We start from the raw sequence: 22,518 nt of genomic DNA, 5'->3' as shown, positions 1-22,518 counted from the left end.
CCCAGCCAGCAACTAAGCACCACGCAGCTGCTCACTTACTTCCCCACCACCCAGTGGGATAGGGAAGAAAATCAGGAAAATAAGTAAAACAACTTGGTTTGAGATAAGAATGGTTTAATAGAACAGAAAAGAAGAAACTAATAATGATAATGACAACACTAATAAAATGAGAACAGTAATAATAAAAGGATTGGAATATACAAATGATGCACAGTGCAATTGCTCACCACCCGCTGATCGACACCCAGCTAGTCTCCGAGTGGCGATTCCCCACCCCCACTCCCCAGTTCCTACACTAGATGGGACATCCCATGGTATGGAATATCCTGTTGGCCAGTTTGGGTCAGCTGCCCTGGCTGTGTCCTGTACCAGCTTCTTGTGTCCCTCCAGCTTTCTTGCTGGCTGGGCATGAGAAGCTGAAAAATCCTTGACTTTAGTCTAAACACTACTTAGCAACAACTGAAAACATCAGTGTGTTATCAACACTATTCTCATACTGAACTCAAAACACAGCACTGTACCAGCTACTAGGAAGACAATTAACTCTATCCCAGGTGAAACCAGGATAACAGGATAGTTTTGTGCTATTCTGTGCTCCTTTTTACCTCTGTCTTGGGGAAGCAAAGCATGCCTCAGTTCTTATTCTCTACTTAGAGCAAGTATAGCATAAGAATTTGTCTTTATACTGAAAATTTATTCCAGAAGATCTTACTGTGTGCATGCTAGTGTTTCAACTCAAAGCAGGCAGTAAGGTAACAGTAGGGATTGTTTCAGTTTTCAGGCATACTGAGGCCTGAAACATTGAGCTGATTCCTTGTATTCCCTGTAGATGTCCCCTTTCCTCAGTCCATTTCATTATACCTTCACACAAAAAAAGTGCAGCTGAACCAATTCATTTGTTTAAGTTGCTGCCTGCACTCTTGGCATCTGTTCCAGCCAAGTTACATCTTTTAATGCTCATGTAAACAATAGTACAGCAGTGCACCATCTGCACCCTAGACTAATTGTATTAATCTGATAATGTCTCAGAAACCAAAACATTATGAAGCCTTAAGCAGACAAGAAGCGTAATGCTTGACATTGTTTCCTGTGTTTTTTCAGTGAAGCTGTTCTGTAACATCTGCCTGATGCTGGAATAAACCATGCAATTAATCTAACAGTCCTAATGACAAAGGGATGTGACAGATCAGAAGCGAGGATATAAGGTTACCCCTTAGCCCTTAGCAACTGTATGTTGAAATGTCTTTTGTGCAAAGCACACTTCAGGTATGGAGTATGCAGTTTCACAGTCTGGATACAGTATCTCCGCCACACAGATGAAATATGAGTCAGTATATCCAAAGACCAATGTCAACAAGCAAAAGTTTTATGTGTCCAGCCTAGCATAGATGACAACTGCTCTGTGGAGTTTTGCAGGTTATTATGTCATTTGGCTTAAGGGGTGTTGGATAGGTACTTGTGTATTAGAAAGTAAGGCTTACATTCTGCCTCCACAGGTATGTCTCTTGAAAAACTAGAGGTTACATCAGATATACAAGCTTTGAAGGAAATCTGTAGAATGTGAAAGTAACCTGTTATATCTCTGTAGGCCAGAACAGCTACATATTACATCTATGCAACTCTTGTGAGATCCCAGCTGGAGTACTGTGTTCAGCTCTGGGGCCCCCAACATAAGAAGGACATGAACCTGTTGGAGCAAGTCCAGAGGAGGGCCATGAAAATCATCAGGGACTGGAGCACCTCTCCTACAAAGACAGGCTGAGAGAGTTGGAGTTGTTCAGCCTGGAGAAGAGAAGGCTCCAGGGAGACCTTATAGCAGCTTCCAGTACCTAAAGAGGGCCTACAAGAAAGCCAGAGAGGGACTTTTTACAAGGGCATGATGGTGATAGGACAAGGAGTAGTGGCTTTAAACTGACAGAGGGTAGATTTAGATTAGATGTAAGGAAGAAGTTCTTTACCGTGAGGGTGGTGAGACACTGGAACAGGTTGCCCAGAGAAGTTGTGGATGTCCCATCCCTGGAAGAATTCAAGGCCAGGATGGGACTTTGAGCAACCTGGTCTAGTGGAAGATGTCCCTGCCTATGGCAGGGGAATTGGAACTAGATCATCTTTAAGGTCCCTTCCAACCCAAATAATTCTATGACTCTGTGAACTCTCTGTAGATGTAATCTGCTTCACTAAATTACATTGGACTTTGAATAGTACAGTTTTCATGGGGCCTACACAATTTCAGAAGCACCCTTACATTTTTACTATATTCTCGAGACTTATCAATATGTTTATAATAAAGTAAGTCTTTGTTAGGCCTTTAGAGAGGTCTGGAAGGACTTCTGAAAGTTATGTATTGCCTTGAGTTGAAATATAGCGGCATGACCATTTTACTGCTGTGAGCTTAATTTAACTCCTGTTAATCCAGTGATCAAGATATATTTGAATCTGAAGGTATGCTTGCATTGCAAGGTAGCTCTTTATTTTTCCATAATCAGATCATTTCAGTTTTGCCTGTTGGTTTGACTGGTGGTTTTTTTCTTTTAGAAAGTGGTGGAAAACGTAGTGCCAGTGTTGATATTTGTTTTAAAATAAAGAAGCTGGAGCTGAAAGAAACGGAAGAGTGATGATGCTTAGCAGAATTTGGAAAATCCTGATTTCCTGGCAGTAGTAGATTATTGCATTGTAATTATAACTGGTGTAGTCAGTATTTGAAGTTTTCTCCTGTATTTATCATGTTCCTTTACAGTGATCATGTTCTCTAATTTTGTATATTACTTATACCACATTTTTCATGCCAACTTAAGCAGGTGTATTAAAGAATGAATCACAGAGTAGTGGATTTTATCTTAAATTCCCAGGTGTGCCACATCAGTCTGGCTCTGACATAAATGGAGCTAATCTTGTTTTATTTTAGAGCAAGCAGATGGAGAATTGGGTGATAGGCTCTGGTCTTACAGGCTGTATAACTTGTAGTATGTTGTCCTGTCCTGAAACAGGAAGTGTGCAAGAAGAATACTTCTCTAATTGCATGTACTCCCACACACATGCAATAGTTTAATAATTGAACCTGTCTGCACGTGGTTATATAAAAAGCAGCAAATGTAGGTGGTTTACACTATCTTTGTATATTTGCCTGATTGTTTTCCATAGGTGAACCTAGGGTTAGAAACTCAACAGAGACAAAAGGGGATGTAGCCAGCAGCCTTTGCTTTTGTGTGTGCTGTCAGCCTTCTAAATTGCTGTTTAGCTGGCACTTAAACTAAAGCCTGTTGCAGTTCCTGGATGTGACTGTGAGAAATGCTAAGTAGAAGAGTGAAGAAGGAAGAAAGAAAAAAAGCACAAGGAAAATGAAGAGGATGTTTTGGAACAAAGAGAAGACTAGGGGGGAATAGAAATTCCTTATAGAGAAAAAGCAACAGGGGAAAGCATTTCTGATTCTTTGTCTGATCTTATAGCATTGGTGAGATGTGTGTTTTCAGCACATGAAGTGGTATGGAAGAAGCTGTCTATTAACTACCATCCAATTTGCTGTAATCATGGTACCTGCAGATACCCCTCCAGTGATTTGCACCTTGGTATTCCTTGGGTATTACCAGTGGTTACTAAAGAAATATCTATAGTCTGAGTTGCAAGTCTTGCTGGAGCCAGAGTACTGGTCTGCAAGATAGTGACTCCCTCAGGAACTGCTTGCTTAGAAACTTGGTTGTGTGGCTTGCCATCCTGGGTTCTCACTCATTTTTCTAATGAAAACTTGGACTTCTGTCCCTGCTGTGTTAGGATAGGGATTCAGTCTTCTCAGTTAGTCAGCTGAGTAGCATGCTTTTTAGAGAGCAGATGTATTATTTGGGAGTACTCTTGGGATGTGTAGTGATTGCTGCCTCAAATTATGATGGCATCTGCCTCTCTAATAGCAGATATTGTGTGTGATACAGCTGGGTTTACTCAAATTTGGGACTGGATCAAAACCATAATGCATGGAATGCATGGGTGGCAAAAGGTGTGATTGAAATGGGATAAACAATAGCAGGGTAGCAATGCAATCTTAAGCATTTATTTATGTAGCAACCAGAATGATGAAAGCATCCTAAAGGGCAATAGGTCTAAGGCTGTTTTGGCTTAATGCCAATTTAGGAATAAATTACAAGTGCTAAAATTTGTGTGAACATAATCAGCAATCTCAGTACTGTTAAAGATTCTGTAAAATTCTGGTGGGTAAATGAAAATGTTAAAATAAATATAATAAATCCATGTAGTAGAAGTGCTAAATATATAGTGAAGAAAAAATCTCAACACCATTATCTGCTGGGTGTTGCAGGATGTGTGTTTCTGGTAGGAAGCAGGAAAGGGAAGGAGATCTAGAACCAGTGCATGGAGACATTCAACAATATAACAGATACTTTCATTTCTATTATGAAGTGAGCCAGGGTTGGGCATCTAGGCTGTGGTCTGGATGAACAGGTGAAAAGTGTGTTGCGGATACAAGTGTCTCCCACTTGGAAGACTACAAAAGGGAGGGGAGGGCTGGGGTAGAGTGGAAACCTCAGGTGCTAATCACCTTCTAAGACAAAGCAATAAGTGATGTTTTTGGAGGATATTTTCTAGTGTTGTTTTTCTTCAGTTAAATACAATTAACTTGAATGTACAAATTATGATTTCTGTAAGGTTCTTCAAATTATCTGCAAAAATTTTATTTTGCAGGCCTCCTGGGCATACTTTTAAGTCAGTTTTCCAGCAGCAGAATATTAGTGAATAATAAAGTGCCATATATTCAGATTCTCAAATTGAAAGTGAGCTGTTAAAAGAATAAGATAGAAGACTGAAAGTCTGACTGCAGGTAGCGCAGATAGCGCAGGGCAGTTTACTCCAATGACTTCTCCACACATTTTGATGGCTTTCCTGCTTCTGATCTCGCAAAGTGTATTTTCTCTCTTCAGTGATTTTTCTGGTTTTGGGGTTTTTTTTTTGCTATAATTACTCTAACGCAGCCTCTGCTTCTGATGTCTTAAGGGTTATGTGAATGTGTAAGTCTTACCTTATTTTGAGGAAATAAGAGTCTTGATGGTGTATGTGTTACATGCATGTGTTTAGTGATATAGTGGAGGTGCTGTGAATTCCTTCACTGGTGTAATCACTGTAACCAACTATTGGTTTGGAAGTGTCTTTGATAAGACAGCCTCTCCTGCAACATATGTTCCCCAGTATCTACACTCTCTCAGAGAAAAGTGCCGGGACTTAGGTGCCTTTTAGCAGTTCCCTCTAAAGCTCTTCTGTCCATCTCTGCTTTAGAAGATGTGAGGCTGTGGGATGAGGTGTGGTGGAAAGTGGCCTTAAAGCTTAAAGGGTTCATTAAGAAACATCACCACGGAACCTCCCTACTGACATTCTAGTTATACCAACAACTAAAAGTTTGTAATGGTGTTGCTCTGGTTGGGGCCTTAGACAGAGACCTTCCTTTCAAGTCACAGTGTGTGCTACACACGAGTGTACAAGTAGAAAAAGGAAGGTATCAGGTTTTCTTTTCTCTTGGTCGGAAATTGTTGGGCAGTTACTGAACTTATGGGAAACATGCTGCATAAACTAGTTCTGTAGGAGGAAACTTAAGACACCTTGACAACTCCCACCTTCAAACTGCCAACTTTACAGTCGATTTTTTATTAAAGTCAGCAATTGGCTTTTAGTTAGAGCTAAACTGAGCAGTGCCAGGTTGTTGTGAACCACTCTAGTTCAAAGCAGAGTCCTTCAAATGGCACCTTCCAGAGGTTGTCAGCTGTGCTTTCCCTGTTTGCTGGCAGCTATGGCCACACAGACCACAAAGGGTACTTAATTATTTTGCTTCAGAGTAAACTGCTTGCTATAATGGTCAGGAAAGAACCCATCTTATCCCTCCCTGCTGGTAATTTTTGCATGTTGTATGAATAATGATTTTTGTTTCCTTCTTTCTGTAGTACTGGGTATTTACTGGCCACAGCTGTGGGCAACTTGGTTTCAAAAGCCAGATCCTTAGCTTGCAGTGAAGAAAGTTTTCCTCTTTTTATGCCTGTTAAGAGCTTGGTCCTATAGCTCTGTCACAGTAAACTTTTTTGTGCATGGTTAGAAGCAGAGTATGGCATAATACAAAATGGTTTAGGGGAATACAGAAACCTGATCTCAGAGCTAGTGCTGGATGAATGTCCAGGTTTTGGCTGGATAATTTTCTTCCTAGTAGCTGGTATATTGTTATGGTTTGGATTTAGTATGAGAATAAAGTTGATAACACGCTGATGTTTTTAATTGTTGCTAAGTAGTGTTTAGACTAAGTCAGGGATTTTTCAGCTTCTCATGGCCAGCCAGCAAGAAGGCCCAAGGGGCACAAGAAAGCAGGAGGGAACACAGCCAGGACAGCTGACCCAAAGCAGCCAAAAGGGTATTCCATACCATGTGACATCATGCCTAGTATATAAACTGGGGGAAGTTGGCCGGAGCGGTGGGCAGATCGCTGCTTGGGAACTTGGCTGGGCGTTGGTCAGCAATTGGTGAGCAATTGCATTGTGTATCACTTGTTTTGTATATTCCAATACTTTTATTATTGTTGTTATTATTGTAATTTTGTTGTTGTTATGATTTTCTTCATTAGTATTTTCTTCCTTTTTGTTCTGTTAAACTGTTCTTATCTCAGCCTATGAGTTTTACTTTTTTCCCCTGATTCTGTCCCCCATCCCACATGGTGGGGGAGAAGGATGTGAGTGAGAAGCTGTGTGGTGCCTTGTTGCTGGCTGGGGTTAAACCACAGCAGAGAGTTGCTCTGACCACAAACTGCAAAGAGGAATCAAATACTGTACTTCTGCCTAGAAATGGCTTGCTGCAGGGACTAATTAAAAAAACACCCAAACTCTCCTTCTAGATCAGTTTGTGAATAGAAGTTTTGTTTGCTGTGTTAAATGCCTTCTGAAGCACAGTATGCATTAAGCAGTATGTAGAAAAGGCTTTGAAAGTGGTTTAGTTTACTAGAAAGGCAAAGTAGAATTATAAACTAGAAAGTTACTCTTTGGTGTTTAGGGGGAAGAAGGCTGTTCTGCAGTTGTTCCCTACAACATATTGCTAGTGCATTGCTCCTCTACTGCTCGTGCATCATGGCCTGTGCAGAGCTATGCAGTCAATGGCAGGTCCTGGCTACTTTGCTCTGCTAAACTGCATTAGGGACAGCACATTTTTTCTGTCCTATTCTCTCCCCACATAAACAATCCTTGTTACAGCAACAGTTGTATCATGAATTGGAGAGAACGCTCGCTGTCCTCCAAGGAGGTGGTTACTACTATCCTCAGTGTTCTTTCCCATATTAAGTGTTGGATATATCATGTCTCTGACTTCATTGACTTGCTTTCATTATATTTCAGGTATCGCAGATGGCAAAGAAAACACTGGATTTTTTTCTCCAAGTGAGTCCTGTAAGACTGCTGATTTAGAGCTCTGGAGTGTGGATGATTACCTCGCCCCAGGTATTCTGTTTCCAGGCTGGTTTGAGGCAGGGGGGCACAGATTTAGCACATTCTCTGGTTTACCCCCTGTGCATAATAGTAGGTCATTGTGACCAAATGATAAGGTTGAACATGGTAAAGTTGCAGGGTGGTCATCAGAATGGTTCTCTGGAGAAAAATTTCTTCAGCCATCAAGTCAGTTTAGTCCTGCAAGTTAAGGCCAACTGTCATGGTTTCAGCTCAGTCAGTAACAGAGCACCCCACAGCTGCTCGCTTCCTCCCCTCTCTCCGGCCACAGTGGGATGAGGAGAAATATAAAGGCAGGCTCATGGGTCGAGATAAGGACTGGGAGATATTGCTCACCACTTATGGTCATGGGCAAAAACCAGACTCAGCTTGGGGAAGAAACAAAATCAGTTTAATTTCCTACAGATCAGATCAAATCAAAACAAGGATATTAGGAAGTAAAACCAAACCTGAGAACACCTTCCCCCCACCCCTCCCTCCTTCCCGGCTCAACACCACTCCCGGTTCTCTCTCCCTTCTCCCCCCAGCAGCGCAGGGGAACAGGGGATGGGGTTGGGGTCAGCTCCCCACACCTTGTCTCTGCCGCTCCGTCCTCCTCGGCGGGGAGGAGGACTCCTCACCCGTTCCCTGCTCCGTTGTGGGGTCCCTCCCACGGGAGACAGTCCTTCACGAGCTTCTCCAATGTGGGTCCTTTCTGTGGGCTGCAGTTCCTCACAAACTTCCCTGGCATGGGTCCTTTCCGTGGGCTGATCTTCACACACTGCTCCAGCGCGGGCTTTCCCATGGAGTCATGTCCATCTTCAGGGGCCTCCATTCCCCTGCTCCCCTCCATGGGCTGGGGGGGGACAGCCTGCCACCTCACCACAGGCTGCAGGGGCATCAACATCCTCAGGCACACCTCTTCCCCCTCCTTCCTCACTGACCTTGCTGTCTGCAGAGGGGTTCCTCTCACATTCCAATCCCACTACTCACTGCAGGTTCCCCTTCTTAAACCTGTTCTCCCAGAGGGCTACCACTGTCACTGACAGGGTCAGCCTTGCCCAGCGGCAGGGCCAACTTGGAGGTGGGGAACCTTCTGGCAGCTTCTCACAGGAGCCACCCCTGCAGCCCCTCCCCCACTACCAAAAAAACCCACGCCACATGAACCCATAACACCAACATATAAATCAACACGGTGGATGATTTATTCCTCTGAATTTTGAAAGCACAGATCGCACAACTAGACACTTGTGACCGCACCACTAACTGCAGAGGCTATACCTTGTGACTGCACGCTGCTGAAGCACTCTATGACTTGCCAAGTTGCAGGCTACCAGTACACCAGACCCTTGACCTACAAAATCATCATTTCTCTCAGATCTGTGAAATCTTTTGTGTTCTTCAAAAGACACAGGTACAAATACCTTGACTTTATGTCTCCTTGGTATGAGTTTGAAAACATCCATAATCAACTGTAGTTGCTGCCACTGTCCCTAACTGCCATATTAAGCACTTTGATCCAAACCATGGGAAACAAAGATTTCTTCTGTTGTTTCATACACTTAGCTTTCCTGATAACCATTGTTTCTCGAAATGAGCATTTGGTGATGGAGTTAAGTATTCTTCATTGCAGCACTGGAAGCACGGGGATCACTCCTCCAAATGTGCTTGCTGGCTGGGACTAATTGTATAGGTTAAATACATCTCTTACATACATATTCATAGAATTTCTGAGAAATGATATACATATTCAATAACTTTCCAAGAAATCATTAGCATATGTAAATGTCCTTTACACAAGCGCATTGGAGGTCTTTGGTGGTCTTCTGGAGTCCTCTGGTGGTCTTCCATAGGCTTCCTCACTTGTCTGCTGTTTGACCCTTGTTGTATGAGTTTGTGCAGTACAATCCCCTTCTGGGCCCCACAAACAACTTCTCTGCTTATCACCTAGCTTTTGGCTCAGTCATCACAAGAGACAGAACATGTTTTCTTATCAAACAGAATACCTCCTCAAACAGGACATGTTATCTTGTCGTATATTACAGACACAGGAATCTTGTGCTTTATGTCCTCGGCTTGTCGACGTAAATCGACTTATGGAGACAGTCGTTAACCTTCTAACGAATTCCTGAGTCTTTTATTTGGCAATACACTGAGTCTAAACATACGTTCTATTTCTACATCTACTAGGCCTAGTGTCAGTCTCTGCATCAGTTTCCCCCTTTTCTTTATGCTTAGGCAGATTCTTCTGCCTGTCAAAGATTTTAAATGTGTATTTAAGCTCCATTGAGCTCCATTTGAGCCAAGTAATACCTTCATTAGCAGAGTTGTGGGCCCTGTAGGGACGACCGTCCATGGTTTCTCAGGTGCTTTCTTCACTCTCGAATAGTGGATCCAGGCAGGCTGTTCTTTGATCTTGATAGCAGTGAAGGTAGTCAGTAAGACTTGATAAGGTCCTTCCCACTTCTCTTCCAAGGGTTGTCCTGAAAAAGTCTTTATATACACATAATCATCTGGTTTAAAGGAATGAATCCATTGATCTAGTCCTCTAACCCTAGCTTCCAAAACTTGCTTATTTATTTTCTCTAGTTGCTTTTGGAGGGAGATCACATAATTATATATATATATATCCTGTACCTTGCTGAGTTATGTCTTCCCCTGTAAAGTGAAACAAGTACGGTCTCCCATACAGTATTTCGAAGGGACTTAGATTGTCCTTCGTTTCTGGATTCACCCTCAATCTAAGCAGTGCTAAGGGGAGAGACTGGGGCCATGTTAAGTTAGTTTCTTGACTGATTTTTGCTATTTGTTGTTTGATCAAATGATTCATTTTTCCACTTGCCCACTTGCCTGAGGTCTATATGGGGTATGCAATTGCCAATCTATTTTTAGGATCGTACTTACTTGTTGTACTATTTTGGCGCAAAAATGAGAACCCTGATCAGAGGACATTGTGGCAGGAATTCCAAAACGAGGAATAATTTCATTCAATAATATTTTAGTTACTTCTCTCGCTTTGTTCGTTCAGCAAGAGAAGGCTTCTGGCCAGCCAGATCGATACCCCCCCTTTTCTAGGGAGCTCTGAAAAATCAATCTGCCACTGTTGTCCTGGATAATTTTGTCTGCCGATCGTTCCCAATTTTACTGTGTTGGTCACATTGGGGTTATTACGTAGGCAAGTTTCACATTGTTGGGACACCTGCTTCACTATAGTATATAAATTTCGTCCTATCAGTTTCTGATTTAAGCTTTTATACAAGGCATCTGACCCCCAATGTGTTTTATTATGTTCAATTAAAACTGTAGGCCATAATAAGTTAGATGGTATTATGACCCGACCATCCGCTATATGGACCCACCCATTCTCTTCCATTTTACCTTTTAAATCTTCAATTAACTTCAAATCTTCCTTTGAGTAGATTGGTTTTTGATTTGTACTTATAGTTTGGATTTTACCATCTGGTATTAAGGATAAAACCTTTTCTCCTGACTCCGCCAACTCTCCTGGCTTCATAATCAGCCAGACAATTTCCAATTTCTGAGTCAGTATTTCCTTTCTGATGTCCTCGGCAATGCATAATGGCCACTTTCTCTGGTTGTCGTACAGCTTCTAATAGTCTTAGGATTTCTTCTGCATGTTTTACTTGTTTTCCTTGGGCAGTTACTAGTCCTCGCTCTTTCCAGATAGCCCCGTGAGCATGAACTACACCAAACACATATTTAGAGTCCGTCCAGATGTTTATCCTTTTCCCTTTTGCTAACTCTAATGCCCAAGTTAGAGCAATTATTTCTGCTTTTTGGGCCAAAGTTCCTGGGGGTAACGGTTGTGATTCAATTACCTGTTGAGTTGTTGTAATGGCATACCTGGCCTTACGTTGTCCTTGTTGCAGGAAACTGCTCCCGTCTGTATACCAGGAGTCCTCTGCATCCTGCAAAGGTTCTTCCTTGAGGTCTGGCTGGCTTGAATAAGTGGCTTCCATGGTTTCAATACAATCATGTATCACTGCCTCATCTAGTGTCCCACTGAGGAAAGAGGCTGGATTGACAATATTAGTAACCACAATTTCTATATCATCTTGTTCTACCAATATTGCTTGATATTTCAGAAATCTTTGAGGTGAGAGCCAATGGCTCCCTTTCTGTTCCAGGACCGTTGATACCGTGTGGGAGACTAGTACTGTTATTTTCTGACCCATAGTGAACTTTCGGGCTTCTTGAATATTAATCACAACTGCTGCTACAGCTCGAAGGCAGCTCGGCCAGCCTTTGCTTACTTCATCTAATTATTTAGAGAAATAAGCCACTGCTCGTTTGTAAGGACCAAGTCTCTGTGCCAGTACTCCTAAAGCAATTCCTTGTCTCTCGTAGGAGAACAACCAAAATGGTTTGGAGACATTCAGTAACCGTAGGGTGGGGGCCTTCATTAGTTCTTGTTTAAGCCGTTTAAATGCATTTCATGCTTCATGGGTCCAAATCAGTTTCAACTCATTTCCTTTTATCAGTTCGTACAGAGGTTTGACTAACAATCCCTAACTGTATATCCAAAGCCGGCACCAACCTGTGATTCCCAGAAAAGTTCGCAACTCCTTTACCGTCTGTGGTTCTGGAGTCCGACAGATGGCCTCTTTCAGTTCAGGTCCAAGTTCTCGTTGCCCTCCGGAGATTTCCAGTCCTAGGTAGGTCATTCGTTGTTGGACTAGCTGGGCTTTCTGTTGAGAAACTCAATATCCATTTAAACCCAAGAAATTAAGAAGACTTACAGTCCACTGAATACAATCTTCCCAAATTTCTGTAGCTATTAGGAGGTTGTCTACATATTGCAACAAGACTCCCTCTTGGCTGGGAAGTTCCCAGGTTTCAAGCTCCTTTTCCAATTGATTCCCAAAAATGGTAGGGCTATTTTTAAAACCCTGAGGTAGTACTGTCCATGTTAATTGAGTTTTTCTTCCTGACTCTGGATTTTCCCATTCAAAAGCAAACAAATTTTGGCTTTCAGTGGCTAGGGTCAAGCAGAAAAAGGCATCCTTCAAATCCAGCACAGTAAACCAAACTTGATTATCTTTTAATTTTGTTAGTAATTTGCTACCACAGGATGTATATCTTCAGTAATTTTGTTTATTGCTCTCAAATCCTGAACTAGCCTGTAACTCTTTCCATCAGCTTTCTTAATTGGTAATATTGGAGTATTATATTCTGATTCACATTCTATCAACAGACCATATAGTAGAAACTTGTCTATTATTGGTTTTATTCCTTTTCTATCTTCCAGTTTCAAAGGATACTGTTTAATTTTGACAGGTTCCTTTCTGTCCTTTAATCTTATCACTATTGGTGCTGCATTCTTTGCTCTTCCCGGGACTTCAGAGGCCCACACTCCAGTGTATACTTGATTAACAATCTCCTGAGGAGCATTTGCATTACATTTCACTTTGGCTTGTAACAGGGCTAGGCTTAAGACATCAATCAATTGATTTTCCTTAATTCTCAAGACCATATTTCTTTTATCAAAGGTGATTTTTGCGTCTAGGTGTTCTAATAGATCTTGTCCCAGTAGAGACTGTGGGGACTCCGGTCAATACAAAAATTTATGTATTCCAATATGTTTACCCAACTTGTATTTGAGTGGTTTTAAAAAGTATGCTCTTGTCTGTAGTCCAGTAGCCCCTCTTACTGTTATGAATTCGGTGTCCTCTGGTATTAACTTTTGATTTAACACTGAGTATGCCGCCCCTATATGTATTAAAAAGATTTCTTGCTCCACCTTCCCTAGCTTAATTTTAACCAGAGGGTCCGCTAGGGTGGATTCCTCTGGTTCCCTTCATGCTTCGGAGGTAACATTGGCAATGACAGCACAATTCTCTAATTTAGGGCATTCTCCTTTCCAGTGACCCGTTTCTTTGCAATAGGCACATTGATCTGATTTTAGAGGCTGTCGGGCACCCCTTTGATTCCCATTTCCTCAACCTCTCCCGTAGAGCGAGTTGTCTTGTTGTCCCAGTGCTGTCACAGTGGCTATGGCAATTGCCGTCCCCAGTTTGTTTCTCATCCCTTTCCCTGTTCCGATATACTCTCCAGGCTTCCTCTATTAATTTATCTAAGTCTCTAATATCTGGCTCCTTTAATTTTTGGAGCTTTCTTCTTATGTCCTCTGAGGATTGCCCAAGAAATAAGGATACTAATTGCTGTCTCCCCACATCAGATAAGGGGTCTAGAGTGGTAAATTTTCTCATGGCTGCTCTTAACCGATCCAAAAATTCTGTTGGGATCTCGGTCTGACCCTCTTTTACGGCATACAGATTCAACCAATTCACTGCTTTTGGTATTGCATTTTCAATACCTAATTTTATCCATTCTTGGTATCTTTTCAAAAGCCGATATTCAGTATTGTCATTCGGGTCCCAATTGGGATCCGTCCTGGGCACATGATTATCTACTGTGCCTGGTAAGGGTCCAGCAGTGATTTGAATCTGAACCTGTGTTCGAGCTGTTCTTAAGTTGTTTTTCGGTCTCGGTTAGAGCATCCAACATTAAATCAATGTCTTTTCAATCTGGGTCCTGATTTTTAACAATCAGTTCAAATCTTTTAGCAATCCCTTCAGGATCATCACGGTATCCTTTTACCACTTCTCTCCAAGAATCCAAATCATTCATGGTGAAAGGTATTTTAATTCTAGCCTTAGAAATAACATCAGTTGTAGCAATGTGTTATAATTCAAAGTTCCATTAAAAGGCCACACTTCACTACAGTCCAATTTATATAAAGGCCACCACTGATTACAGTATTTAATTAAGGTCTTTTTGTCTACAATTCCGCCTGGAGGTCCCCCGATTTCCTTCCAATGTGCCAGGATACAGCCTAAGGGGCTCTTTTTCAATATTCCACCGCTCTGTTTCCCTCCCATTTTATTTGCTCTGATTTCTATCTTTCCAACCACAAATTATATACGTAGCTCTCTCCCTCTTGTCCCAGGAAGTCCAGACCCGACACTTAGGGCATTCAATATCCTTTCCACAATCTATCTGCAACCTTTGTTAACACCACACACACTCTAGGATATATATAAGTCTACACTCGTTTCCCAGATGCAAAAGACACAATTCATATACCCACTTTTATATAATACACCAAACAGGGAGCTTCTTACAACAACAACACCATAAGACAAGTAAAATAATCAAGCTCAAACTTATAACTATAATAATAATGTACAAGTTCACGCCCCAAATCATCCTTGAGTCAGTCACACCTCATTCGTCTCCGGCCGTACCTCCTCCGGAGTTACGAACTGCGGATCAGAATTTCACACACACACTCTGCAGCTGCTTCTCACTCAATCAATCATTCAATTCACCATTTCAACACAGTTTTAATTCAGAACTCACAAACAGTATCCGTAATCCGATTCCAATGGTAGTTTACCACATTCAGTCAGCCAAAAGATCAAAATCAAATTCAGAACCAAAGTACATGAATGGGCACCAAACCAAAAGCACACAAAGTGCACAACAGCATACAGAGTATACTGAAACAAAAGTGCCCAAGCATGTATCAAACCAAATGTATACCAAGAGCATCGGCTACCTGACATACACCATCCTGCATAAGTTAATCTTATGACTTATGGATAGCTTTACAAATGAATGGTCCCAAACCCAAAGACACAAAATAAAGAATACCTCAAACTCCTTTAGATGGTGTCCTTGTCTGCTCCTGCAGTGATCCGAATGAGGCGAGGAGTCACTCCGGGAAAATCCCGGGGGTACCCTAGGGAGTCCTGTTCTCAGCGGGTCCTGCAGCCGAGCAGCGCAGGTACCACCTGGGTTGCCAGATTGTTTCTTGAAATGAGCATTCGGTGATGGAGTTAAGTATTCTTTATTGCAGCACTGGAAGCATGGGGGATCGCTCCTCCAAACGTGCTTGCCGGCTGGGACTAATTGTATAGGTTAAATACATCTCTTACATACATATTCATAGAATTTCCGAGAAATGATATACATATTCAATAACTTTCCAAGAAATCATTAGCATATGTAAATGTCCTTTACGCAAGCGCATTGGAGGTCTTTGGTGGTCTTCTGGAGTCCTCTGGTGGTCTTCCATAGGCTTCCTCACTTGTCTGCTGTTTGACCCTTGTTGTATGAGTTTGTGCAGTACAATCCCCTTCTGGGCCCCACAAACAACTTCTCTGCTTATCACCTAGCTTTTGGCTCAGTCATCACAAGAGACAGAACATGTTTTCTTATCAAACAGAATACCTCCTCAAACAGGACATGTTATCTTGTCGTATATTACAGACACAGGAATCTTGTGCTTTATGTCCTCGGCTTGTCGACGTAAATCGACTTATGGAGACAGTCGTTAACCTTCTAACGAATTCCTGAGTCTTTTATTTGGCAATACACTGAGTCTAAACATACGTTCTATTTCTACATCTACTAGGCCTAGTGTCAGTCTCTGCATCACCATGCAGAACTGTGGTTTAAAGTCAATGAATTGAGTCCTACAGCTCCTGGAGCTCCATTTCAGGACAAAGTTTTAGATTTATGGTATAAATAATTGAAAGATATTCACAACTAAATTATAACTTTTTTTTCATATTCTACCACTTGTAAAGAACTATGCATTTTGCCTTGTCTTCATCAGCCCTGCTTTTTAAAGATAAATAAATCCTGTTTCCCCTTTGTTAATACTGAAGCTACTTTCGCTATCCTCCTACTGGAGTGTGTAGTGCCCATAGCAATCCCACTCAGTTTTGAGTTATTTGCAGTCAATTTGAGGGGCTTCATAGGTCAGACTTGACCTCAGTTACTGACTCCCACATGATTTTAGGCAAATTTTGTCTTTTGGCAACATAGAGGTTAAGCTAATTTTTTGTAACTGAAAATCACGATGGCCATGTTGAGAATTAGCAGTGTTTGTTAGAAAGGGTGCAGAACACCAACTGAAGATGCCGTAGCCTCCTTGGAGATCTTTGCTTTGGAAAACATCTCTGAAATCCTGAACTTCTTAGGGTAGTTGCAGAGGCACTGTGTCACCAACCTGCCTCTCCCCTGTCCACCCTCTGCACAGTACCTTGAGCTTTGCTGGGAGAAGCCAGACAAGGCTAAAGGGTCTGAATGGATGTCAACTGACCTTGTTACATCTTATTTTCAATATCTATGCTTGCAGGAAGCCCTGTTTTCTCTGTGGAGTGTTAATTATTTGTCAGCATAGTATATGTAACATGATTGATTTTGTATCTCTGTTTCTTTGCATGCTTTCCCTGGACAAGAAAACGAGTGGTTTTAACTGAAATGTCACTGAGATGGAACATATGATTTAGACTTTTTTCTTAAAGCAGAACACATACGTGGTTTCCTAAAGCTAAGATTTAGACCAAAAATAAAACTGAGTTTGCCCACTGCATGCAGAGTACAGTGCTTGAAGGTCTAGGGCGTAAACTGCTGTCTTCTAGCAGATAAGCCATTGTATTGCCTTGTACAGGAAGACCTTCCATCTGGTTGATCTGTACACAAAGGAGAAGGGTAAGGCCCTGACATGAGGTCTGAGACCAGATTTTTGTGTGTGCATACTTTGCTGCTCCCTATCACCCATATGATCTGACTGGCATTTTTTCAACAGGCTTCAGTGGACTTAATTTTAGCCTTTTGTATGGGAATTGTGTGGATGTTCTGAAAGTGTAGGAGTGAGCAAGAAATGATTAATTTAACTCTCTTGACTATCTACTCAATTGTGCCAGTACTTTTAAAAGCCAGAATGTAGATTTAGGAGTAGATTAAGCTGAACAGAACAAAGAGATTTGTGAAGTTCAACTCTAGTTTAATAAAGAGTTCTTATTGTCTTGTCAAAGGATAATGCTCAGAGTGTAAATGTAAAATTTTAGCTCTGTTGAAGTCAGTATCAGAACTTCCACTGACTGCAGCATAGTCAAAATTTCATCTTCAGAAAGAGGTTGGAGTCAGAAATGAAACAAGCTGGAGAAGATAAATGTATATTATCAAAGAGAATCACCATGTAATTTAATTTTTATGTCCTCTTCTTCTTCAAGGCCATTAAAATTTTCTTACTACCTTCACTTGTCCTCTGTATATTGTTTTTAAAGGATAATGTTTATCTGTTGCAGCCAATGCTGCAATAACTATGCTACAAAAGTGTAACAACCAGACACTGTTGTGGTGAGAACTCCACCCACAAAGACTAAAAGACTTTGGGAGAAGCAGGGTTAGTGAACTGGTTCTGTTGCTACTCGTACCACTATAGGTGAGCCGAACTACTCAGTATGGTAATTGTTTACAGGAGCGATGATTGTAACAGCAGCTGGTGAGACAAGGCACGTGCACTCATAAAGGCTTTGCTTTCTTAGTGGTGGAGGGACATAGTAGGTCAGAAGGGCCTGATAACTGAAAGCAGAGGCTGCTTGTGCACTTACAGAGAAGGTGGTTTGGTGACTGTGCTTGCACGTATGCTAGCCACAGCTCAGGCCAGTAAAAGTCTGTGAACCAGGGAGAGAGCTGGAAGAACTTGGGTGTGTAACAAAAAATTGGCATTCAAAGGGACTGTCAGAACTGCATGCTTCACTGTGATCTGTCATGCTGTCAAACTTCAGCCTTGGTAGCTGCCTGAGCTACAGGGAGTTCCCCACCTGCTTTAAAGTGTTGGGAGGTCTGAAATGATCATGACAAACGCTGTGATTCACTAAAGTGGCTGTGGCTGAAAAACCACTCCCATGGGTTTCATATCCCATCTGCCTTCCACACAGACTTTTCCTTATGTTGTCCTCTTCACTGTGCTGTGTGACCAAGCAGGGGATCAAAGAAGGTGATTGGTATGAAAAGTCATTTGTTTGTTTAGTTATTGCAGTTTACACAGCTCCCTGCATGGGGATATATAAACATCTGGGCCATGTATCATAGGGGAGATGGCAAGAAGGCAGGAACAGGAAAGGGGTGGAGGTGAGGCAGGGCTGAGTTGTAGCCATACATACCCCTGCATGACTATCAATCTGTAGAGGGTCAAGACCTTAAATTCCTGGATGAAAGAGGAACAGAGGCTGAACTTCAGTGTAATCTAAACCATACATTTTTTGCAGTTTTTTTACTGTAGTTCTGAGAGAGACCTATTTCAGTTTACCTTAAACTGTATGCTAGAGTAAGGCCATGTTCCTGACTGGACTGCCATGGATGCTGTTACAATATAAACTTGCAGTGAAGAAGTAAGTGCCAGGGTATGGCCAGTATTTTCATGGTGATCAGTGTACCTTTCCAGAACTTCAAATGTGTTGTAATTACATTTAATACTTGTAAAAGGCACTAGAATGATACTGGCTGAGAGATGAGTCCTCTGTTAAAACACAAACCTTTATTGCCATAGTGAAAAGCATGCTTCATTTGGGTTAATTATCACCTAAGATTTGAGCAGTCGTATCTGATTCTGCTGCTGTCAAACAGCTAATGTACTTCATTGTAGAAATGATTGCTGTTTAAGTCAACTTCTAATTGTTTTGTACAAACAGTTTTCCTGAAAGGAAAGAGGGACTTCTCCTTTTTGTAGTCTGTAGAAGGAAAATTTGTTGAAAGAGGTGCAATTAAATAGTTGCAAATAAAGCACTGGGATACTAAAATTCAATAGTTCTACCTAACATCACCTCTAAGGTATGCTCATGATATGCTGATAAAATGATTAAGGGCATTTGTCTGAAAAGGACTGCGAACACCCTGACTCCCACTGAAGCCATTGCTACTCAGTCACAGCAGAGGGATTGACCCTGTTCTTCAGCCATTATTTTTCAATTTTCTTGCTATGAAAATCTCTGGGTTTTGGCAGAATCATAAGGCATTATTTTATTCCTTTTGTCATATATTGCTATTATATTAGCATAGCTTAGAGATTTTCGGGCAGAAGTTGATCCAATTTAGTTATTGTTTGTCACATGTTACATAACTATGTTCATTTTTAAAGGACACAATTTTATAGACAGCTATCCATTGTATTTTGCTTTCCCTTTCTAATTTTTTACCTTAGAAAGGGGGTAGAATGGTTATTAGTCTAAACAAGAAAAGAATCAAAGGTCATTTATATTTACTTCATCGAGGCTTGGCACCTCGATTGTAAAAATGCTGTTTATGCTGTTTTCTTTCATCTTTTACAATTGTGGCTTTTATTAGTCTCATGAAATCACTTGGTCCTTTTTTTCCCCATGCACAGACAAAACAAAGGCTGGTTATTTCATGTCAGATGAATGGATGTTGCTGTATGTGGGAATTGTTTCTGACTATGGAAGGCTTCTTCCCAGTCAGTGCTTTCCACGTGAGTACCTTGAAGCTGCAGTGTTGTTACTGTGGTTGTCACATACAGATTAGTGTAAGGTAATCCTAGTAGTTTTAGAGGAAAGGGAAGAACTTGGAGAAACCACAGGAATCCTTTCGTGGGGAGAACTTTAAGCCAAATTCTGATTTTTTTCCTAAAGTTTCTGGGACTTCTACCACAATAAAAAAAAGCCATTTCTTGTCTTGAAGCATGAGTAAGCTTCCTTTCACTGGATGCTACCGTTTACTATTGTTATTTTGTGTATTAATTGATGTGCTCTAGATTTCATATAAATAACACAGAAACCATGCACAAAGGTTGCAGCATGTCATTGTTGTCCTTTATAGTGATGGTTCTACCTGAAAGCTTTCACTGTAGAAGCTGTGGAGAAGCTATCCAAGCCAGCACCTGGGAAACTGAGGCATTGTTTAAACATATCTGTGAATACTTCTTCTAAGTCTTACAGTAATAATCAGACACCCTTAATTCTGGGACATTGGTCTTTATGGTACTTGCAAGATTATTGAGGATGGGTTGGAATATAGGAAAAGATACACTGACCCTCAGAACCTTGTTCCTGTGTTTGTGTATGCTGCTTTTGAGAGACATTTTCTCAGTAACCTAAATTTGCTTTGATCCTTTTTCCTTTCTGTTTCAACTCTGGCACAACCATAAGGTAAATCTTAATCTCCTTGTGTACATTATAGGTTAGTAAGTGGAGGGGGTTTTGCCCATGAAGAATGTCTTCTCATATCATGAAGTTTTCACTATGAATACAAATAATTGCACAACTTTTTTTTTTTCCTTCTGATTTCAGGTAAAACTTACCTGAACTGCAGAAATTGAAGTATGTAAATAAGATACACAGAATATTATTGTTCCTACTCACTTGGCTGATTTTTACTTTGTAAATAGGAAGGGTGTTTTCAGATTTCAGAACAGGCAGGCCTTTCCTTACTGAATAATTATTTGTACTTCAGCATGTTAAACAGAGAACCTGTTCATTGTATAGTATAATACTGGCTCTCAAACAAGAGCCTGGAAGTAGAAAATGCACATTTGCTCAATCAGAAAGGAGCATGGTATGTGTATGTGCCTCCCTACAATGTATTTGCTGCCCCAGTTGTCTGATGTAGCTGGAGTAAAATGGCGCCTTGTATGGATAGTGAAGTATGAAGCCAAACATGAGAAGTCTCAAAAATGTTGGACCTTAATGGGATTTGGATCAAGTGTGTGCTTTCCTACAGGCTTCAGCTGGCTTTGGATCTGACTATGCAAGTGCTCAAAATGGAAACCTACATTTTGGAAGGAAAAATGTAAAAATCAGCTGATGTAGAGTTGGTTTTCAGACAGCGTCTTGCTGTATAGACGGCTTACTGTGTGTTTGATGCTGGAGAAGTCATGTCTCCTCACTTTATTGATTAATAAAATGGGAATTATACCAGCTACCTTCCCAGCAGCCCTCTAAAGCTTGCATAATGCTCACTAGAGTGCTGTGATGAAAGCTGTGTGTTTGTAAACTGTGTCATTTCACATTCTTATTATCTGTGGTTTTATAGAAAGTATATGATGAAATGATTTAGTATGTTTTTAACTCAGCAGTGACTCAGACATGATGATGGTAATGGTGTGTGGTTTGTTGTAGGTGGTTTTTTTAGTGGTGTCTGCATGGGTACCACTGGTTTATTATTTCCATATGTTGACTTGGTATACCTGATATTTCAACTGAGTTTCTCTTTATATATGTGCATGTTTCTACATAAGGCTGGGGACAGAATTGATAACTGTGGTGCTGACAGCATGGAGTAAGCTTGTGAGTGTCTGGTTCTCTGTTCTGAGCTCATCTCCAAATCTGCAGTTACCATCCTTACACTGGCTCTTCCAGCAAGGGTATTCACCCAACTGCATTATTCATGCCATGGAATAGTCCCTCAGGAAAGTTGTTGGTGATCGTCACATGTCTTCAGAAATACATTGCTCTGAAAAGAAAGAAGAGAAGCTGAAGCGTTGGAAGGAGTTTTCTGAGCTGCCCATACCAGGACAGACATATATTAAGCGTCTAGTTTAGAAGAGCATCCAGAACACCGACTCTGTATACCATCAAGCCAAAACCACCATGACCTACAAGGCCACTCCTTATATCCTGTTGTATAGTTAGGACCTGTCGTAAAAGGTCAGAAGCTGTTTTCTGTTGCCTTTGATACAGGTATAAGTCAAGAGTAGTTCTGCTGGCATTACTATGATGTGAGAGGAGACTGCAAAGTATGTTAGCAATAGTCAAATTTAATTTTATATGGAAGGAGGGTGGGTACTACTGTACCACATATTTCAAGGACTTATGATCCAATCTAACCAATACCACAACATTGCTCACAGTGTTTCATCTGTGAAGTAACTCTCCCAACACCAATAGAGATAATGAAACTGGGAGTGTTTCACAGTCTCGTCAGATGAAAATTTTCATGGAAGTGAAAGTGGTGGCCAGCAAGCCAAGTTATGTTCTCAGTGCTTCAGAAATCAGGAGGTTTTGCCCACCATTTGTTGTTGAGATTATCTGATGCGTTTTCCGTTTGCTAATGCTATGTGATTTTGAAGCAATAGCTTTGCATTGTAAGTCCAACACTACAAAGTTTTAATTGACAGTATGTGATCTCGGATGTAATGACAAACCTCTCATCAGTGATTGTTGATTCAAACACAGTGCAGCAGCATGTTGGAAGTCTAATGGTGAATGAATTCCTGCAACAGCTTAGTGATTCA

At 41.2% G+C, this 22,518-nt stretch overlaps 1 protein-coding gene across 1 annotated transcript in view; it reads left to right on the top strand.

Annotated features, from left to right (window-relative positions):
* The window catches only part of MOB3B (MOB kinase activator 3B), a 124,420-nt gene that overhangs the window by 24,491 nt on the left and 77,411 nt on the right, over positions 1-22,518 (top strand). Inside the window, exon 2 of the mRNA XM_049794920.1 lies at positions 7,365-7,466. The gene's annotated coding sequence lies outside the window, so the exon portion shown is untranslated. The remainder of the gene's footprint in view (positions 1-7,364; positions 7,467-22,518) is intronic.

This window comes from Accipiter gentilis, chromosome Z, assembly GCF_929443795.1.
Source record: "Accipiter gentilis chromosome Z, bAccGen1.1, whole genome shotgun sequence".
Taxonomy (NCBI): domain Eukaryota; kingdom Metazoa; phylum Chordata; class Aves; order Accipitriformes; family Accipitridae; genus Astur; species Astur gentilis.
Note: the sequence above shows the minus strand (reverse complement) of the source record. Positions and strands in the feature narration are given on the sequence as shown.